Genomic DNA, 7,232 nt, shown 5'->3' with positions numbered 1-7,232 from the left:
TGGGTCTTACTATTAACTATTAACCTGACAAAGGTGTCAGTATGCATACAGTAGCATTGCATAGTCTTAACTGTACATTTGTTTCGTTTACCTGCACTTCACAGAAACGGGCTGATTGCAGACACCAAAGACTAAGAGGAAAGACTGCAGAAGACTTGTCGATTAAGTACAAGACACATACATTGCACAACTATATATTTTATGTTATGCGTGCATAAAACCCAGAATTGGGAGTTCTCTGTATGTAAGCTGCACTTTTTTTTGTTGTAAATCGCATTATGTATTATTAAAGCACTTTCCCTTGTTTAGTTTAGATAGTTGTTCAAGCCATAAGCTTGTTCAGTTGTCAAAATGTAAATAAAAACGTGCACTGAAAAGTTACAGTATGTAGATTTGTACAATACAAGACACATACATTTCACATCTATATTTTATGTTATGCGTGCATAAAACCCAGAATTGGGAGTTCTCTGTATGTAAGCTGCACTTTTTTTGTTGTAAAATCGCATTATGTATTATTAAAGCACTGTTTCCCTTGTTTAGTTTAGATAGTTCACGTCATAAGCTTGTTCAGTTGTCAAAATGTAAATAAAAACGTGCACTGAAAAGTTACAGTATGTAGATTTGTTTATTGTTTATTCAAGTCATAAGCTTGTTCAGTTGTCAAAATGTAAATTAAAACGTGCACTGAAAAGTTACAGTAATATACAGTACTGTTACCCAGAGATCCTAACAGTAAATATATATATATGATGAGGAGGAGACTGTACATTAGGAGGGGGTGGGTGGGTGGCTTAAAACGCTGACGCTATTAAAAAAATAAATAAACTGGATGTTAAAATAAGAATATGACTTGGCCTGAAAAAAAATTCAGTCAGGAGATTTTTTTTGCTTTAATCCCTGGACAAATAAGCACACACTCAAAACATTTAAAGGGATGATTTTGCATGATTGCCTTCATTATCAGGAAGATCATGTATGGAGATACATTGGCCGCTTTTGAATCGCATGATACGTTTTGGTTTAAAAGCTGGGGGGGGGGGGGGGGGGCACTTTGGGATCCTCTTTATTGTGCGAGACAACTACCGCCCCAAAGTCAGCTGCAGCTGACACACACGTGCACACACACATACACACCTGTGGTTTTCCTTAAAACCCAGCATCATCCGTCTGTCACATTGCAATCCACACCCTTGTCATTATGTAATACTGGGGGGACATGAGGGATGACTGTGCAATACATTGAGTTAGTGGTTTGCTCTTTTTAACTGTATTTCAAAGGGATTTGTTTAGTTTTTTTCCTGATGTAGCTGGCCAACAAAGCTTGAGGGTCGACTTCGCCTGGTCTGTGTGAGATTACGACGATGATGAACAATACTGAGCCTGAAGATATCGCATTTTTACACACATGCAGCTTGACCATTAAGAATGTGTTTTCTTTGTTTATGTGTTGTCTTTCTTGAGTATCTGTACATATTTATATTGTGCCTTTTAACCGTCATATGTATACATAATCTCTAAGGGAAATACTTAAGATGTGTTTAATGCATTATCATATTATTGTTACATGCTTCATCTGAAGTGTTATTTTACTTTTTCTTATTTTTTTTAACTACTTTGTCTGTTGCAGAGACTTGGTGTAACGCTTCAGTAACTTAAATGACAGGCATATTCATCATCTGTCCTGTCTATACTGTAATACTTTTTCTAACATTTACCAGTGAAATCTCTCATCTCTCAACAATCATAGCTGTATCCAGTAATCGAATCTCCTTTGGGAAATTAAATGGCATCCTTTTGTTGCTGTGAAATGCTTCTATCGCATGGCACCCCTTTGTTGCTGTGAAACGCTTCTATCGCTTAGAGACAATCAAATCAGGAACACATGGTACGCTGACTGCTGTTTAGATCTACTTATACTGAAATGTACATAGCAAGCAATCCTACTCTAGGTAACATTATACTTTTAGTTAATCATTTCATGCTGTGCTACCTAAATAGAGCGAAATGGGATTCTGAACAGACTCCCATTTCCTTTGCATAGTCAATGTCAGACCATATACAATATTATCTAGATTTTTCTCTCTGTACGTACTTGTCTGTTTAGTGTTGGATTTTGTTATATTGTTTTTTGTCTGCATGCCAGTTTGTTTTGAAGTACGCCATGGCTATCAAAAAAATATGACCTTGCAATATTTTAGTGTATGCTTTCATTTAAACTTTTTTTAATGCCAAAAACTGAGTTATTTTTCAAAATGCTGTTTGCTTTTTTTTTCATGTTTCATCTCATTGTCAAGGACCTTTGAAGGCACATAGCATCATGGTAGATATGTATCTGGCTTGAGTGTGATCCTGTCCACATTATCTGAACATTCAGTGATCATGTAATTAAATTAGTATTATTTCTCCACACTCGCTGTCTGGGACCTGAGCAATGGTTCTGTAAAAGGTTTTCCTGTGCTGAGAACACTCATGACAATGTAAATAAATAAAACGTTTGAAAATGACAGTTACTGACTCTACAGTATGCATTTAGATGTTCATACATTACTGTAAACGGAACAGAACCAGTTCATGAACGGAAGGGTTTGTAAAAATATAAGTAAAATAAGATGGACTGACTGGTCAACTGGTGGTGGGAAACCACACTGAAACCAGACTAAATAATAAACTGCTCCCCTGACTCAATTTCTTGACGATGGAAATTGACTGCATCAATCTGACCAGTTTTGTCAGAAAATTCTTTGCAATACATTCCTTAGCATTAGTCTCCTGTAAAATTCTGTCAGCGGGTGTATAGTGAAGGGGGGGGGGGGAGTGGCACTCCCCCACTTTGTATTTTCAAATAATAAACCAAATGTAGGAACTGTGCGGTTCACCAACAACATCGGAAATGGCTCCTCTCCCTCTGCCTCTCCTGCAGGGTCCCACAAGGCTCCATCCTTGGCCCTATTCTATTTTCTCTGTATATGCTGCCCCTTGGTTTAGTCATTCAAAAACACTATCTCCTCCATTGTTATGCGGGACGACACTCGGGTCTATCTCCCCATGAAACCCAATGACAAGTCCAGTCTTGACAGCCTCCGATCCTGTCTATGACATCAAATGCTGGATGGCACAACATTTCCTACAACTCAATTATTCTAAATGTGAAATCCTCCTTTTCGGCCCCCCAAACCAAACCAGTGTTATCGCCAGCAGCCTGGGTAACCTGTCTGCCCTAGTTCAGTGTTTTTTCCAGCTTCGGTCCACAGCTAGGATCAACTTCAAGTCTAGGGGGGGGGGGGGGGGGCGTGCTTTTGCTATCGCAGCCCCTGACCTCTGGAACAGCATCCCCACGTCCATCAAATCTACCCCCTCCATCGAGTCTTTTAATCTAAGCTCAAAACTCACCTATATTCCCTAGCCTTCCCTGACTCACTCTGACTCTGGCCTGGTTTGTTTTGGTGTGTTGTTGTTCTGTTTCTTTGTTTGTCTGTTGGTTGTTTATTTTCTGTTTATTTATACTTTAGGAGTACTTTCAATTTGTTTTGCTACGTGACCCACTGTAAAGCATGTCGGTTGACAAGTGTCATGTTTAAATGTGCTATACAAATACATTTTATTGATTGATTGTGTGCTCCCTCACTTCCAAAAATAGCACTACAACTCCTGTATTGAAATAAGAATTTTATTTGAGAATGAAGGTAAACATTTTATTTTGGCGTCGAGGAGTGATTAATTACAAACAGGACTATATAAAGCCATGTCCTACTTGGCACTCCAGTTGACTGCCTGAATTAGCTTGGCATGCTTCACATCGTTCTTGTCAAAAAGCTGCACAAAGCGCCAAACATTTCAAGCATCTCTATCCACACAAGCCTGTATGACTCACAGTCACCTTCATCTTCCCCTTTGTGTCTCGAGGCTGTCAAGTGATGCGGGTCAGGGGTAAAAGGTCTCCGACAAATTCTTCATTCTTGTATTCTCTATACAATCTCAGTATCCGTTTCATACATTGACATGATCTCAGTATCCGGTTCGACTGGCAAGTGATGCGGGTCAGGAGGAGGAGGAGGAGGAGGAGGAGGGGGAGGGGGAGGGGGAGGAGGAGGAGGAGGAGGAGGAGGAGGGAGGAGGAGCAGGAGGAGGAGGAGGAGGGAGGAGGGGGAGGAGGAGGAGGAGGAGGGGGAGTATCCATTGACATCATCTCAGTATCCATTGACATGATCTCAGTATACATTGACATCATCTCAGTATCCGGTTCGACTGGCAAGTGATGCGGGTCAGGAGGAGGAGGAGGAGGAGGGGGAGGGGGAGGAGGAGGAGGAGGAGGAGGAGGAGGAGGGAGGAGGGAGGAGGAGGAGGAGGAGCAGGAGGAGGAGGAGGAGGAGGAGGAGGAGGAGGGAGGAGGGGGAGGAGGAGGAGGGGGAGTATCCATTGACATCATCTCAGTATCCATTGACATGATCTCAGTATACATTGACACGATCTCAGTATCCATTGACATGATCTCAGTATCCATTGACATGATCTCAGTATACATTGACATGATCTCAGTATACATTGACATGATCTCAGTATACATTGACATGATCTCAGTATACATTGACATGATCTCAGTATACATTGACATGATCTCAGTATACATCTCAATATATATTGACATATGCTCAGTATCCAATGACCCGAGATCAGTATCCATCCACCGCTTGATACTAGTATATATTGACATGGTCTTAGTATACTCTGACATGATCTCAGTATACTTTGACATGATCTCAGTATACTCTGACATGATCTCAGTATACTCTGACATGATCATTAGGAGTAGTCCAAACTCTTAACCGCTTCACACTTTGGATCTTGATCATCATCCTGTAATACATTTCTTGACATGCAACACCGATACCATAGACTGCAATGATTACAGAACTAACTATAAAGGTGTAGTGGGGCTGCGGCAGTTCACAGTAGATCTGCCAACACCACAGACCACACAGCAGCACCAGATCCAGCATCATCCAGGCGTGGTACAGCCTAGACCAGAGCCTCGTCTGCACCGCGGGGTACCATCTGAAATACAAGATAAGGCCTCGGGTGGCCCGCCAGAACCAATCTCCACACACGCCACCTATGAACTCTATCTGCGACTGCCAGGCGACGAAGACCAGGATCATCCAGGAACACAGGAAGTGGGCAAAGATGACACGGGGCAGGACGGAGGCGAAAAGACTGAGGGCGACAATGCGGGGGGTGAGCAGCAGCAGGTTCCAGAGGAAGTAGACCAACGACTCACAGACCGCCTGCTTCTTCTTCTTCTTCTCCTCCTCAGTAGGTGATAGTTGATGGTACGCAGTAGTCACACCACCGGCGATGGCCAATACTGAACCGGCTGCCTTTAACACTGAGGAGAAGAGAGATTGATTGATTGATTGAAAACTTTATTAACAGATTGCAGAATGGGTACAGTACAGTACAGCTCAATACATACAATTGTTAAGTCAAGTCAAGTCAAGAGTTTTAATTGTCACGGCATACAGGTATACAATGAAATGTGGGTGCAGACCAGATGCAGATGCAGACCAGAGAAAGACTTTCGTCTTGTTTACATCAGGGTCCCCCATTTTCAAATCCGGTACAAGAATCCACCATTAAATTGGCTTCTTGCGTTACAAATTGTGTGAGGCAAAGTGAGCCCACGTTGAACCTAGGAGATGCTCCTACAGTATGTATAGTACATCGGTGGTTACTTTCTAGCTCCAAAATGGCATAAACTTGATTGGCTTTTCAGTGATCTCGATTTCCTTCCCTAAACAAAGACTAATAGTCACTATAGTATAGTCTATAGTCACTTTTCCGCACCTACTCCCAAACTCTGCATGCACAGATTGCCCACGGAGTCTCTCTGGATTGTCCAGAGATCTAGGTTTATCAATCTGTGCATGCAGAGTATGGGAATAGGTGTGGAAAAGTGACTATAGCTCAGCCGAGAAAGTGCAGATCAACTTGGGATTGGTCTCTCCATGTTCAGGACACTCAGGCGTATAAACGTCTATTGGATCATGTCTCCAGCACCCCCACAGCCGTAGCTACAACCACTTAATGGCAAGGCTCTCATCCACATTCATTCATTTTCTCCCCCCGCTCGCTCTCTCCCATGATTTCAGAATACCGGAAGTGTTGCAGTGGTCTATGGGACACGGGCAATATTGTGGTGCCAAAGCAAAGGGGTAGCGCGCCACAGACTAGTTCTAGCTGCACCTAGTCCCTATCGTGGCTTTGGAATTTGGACGGACGCAGTACCCAAGCTACTGTGGTTTGTTATGGCGGCCATAGATTGATCACTCAGTGGTCAATGACCTTGCTGTGAAATTACTACTACTTTTTGTAGCGTTGTGGCAGTTGTAATTTCATGATTAATGGTCTAGTTTCCCCACAATATTAACTTCTGTGGCACGATACTAGGCTGATAACGGCTCATGTTTGTTACCTGCTGACATGCATTAGACCACAGAGAGGTCAGGACATTTCAATGTAAAAAATGTAAAAAAAGATCTGGATAACCCATTGAACTTTAACTTATGACACTGTTCTGACATCTTCCGTATGAAAACTCTCAGCCTAGTATCATGCCACAGACGTTGAAAAACTAGACCATTAATCATTACATTACAACACAAAGTAGTAGTCCTTTCACAGCAAGGTAACATTAAAAGGGGCACTTCACCAAAAAAACTGCTGATTTATTTTGCATGAAAAATTCTAAAAGGTTTTGGACACATTAATTACAGTCCATAAATATTTGGAAATTGTTCTCAATTTTGGCTCGGTAGGCTACACCACAACACTGGATTTGAAATTAAACAATCAAGATGTGCTTTAAGTGCTTTAATTTGAGAGTATTTACATCCAAATCACGTTTTGCCTATAATATGCCTCCTCCTTTTTAAGGGACCAAAAGTAATTGGACAATTGATTGATTGATTGATTGAAAATTGTAGATTTTCAATCAATCAAACAGATTGCAGAATGGGTACAATACAGTACGGCTCAATACACACAAAGGGGATGCAGACCAGAGAAAGACTTTCGTCTTGTTTACATCAGGGTCCCCCATTTTCAATTCATCATAACATAATATGACATACAGATAGACAGTACTGCTACATCCAGACATTTATGACATACCAGATCTACAAATATACAGTACTGTTTAAGAGTACAACGCCTGTCATATATACCCTGGAGTT

The sequence above is a fragment of the Notolepis coatsorum genome (genome assembly GCF_963971535.1).
Source record: "Notolepis coatsorum genome assembly, chromosome: 1".
In the NCBI taxonomy this organism is placed as follows: Eukaryota; Metazoa; Chordata; class Actinopteri; order Aulopiformes; family Paralepididae; genus Notolepis; species Notolepis coatsorum.
This window is presented reverse-complemented; position numbering follows the sequence as displayed.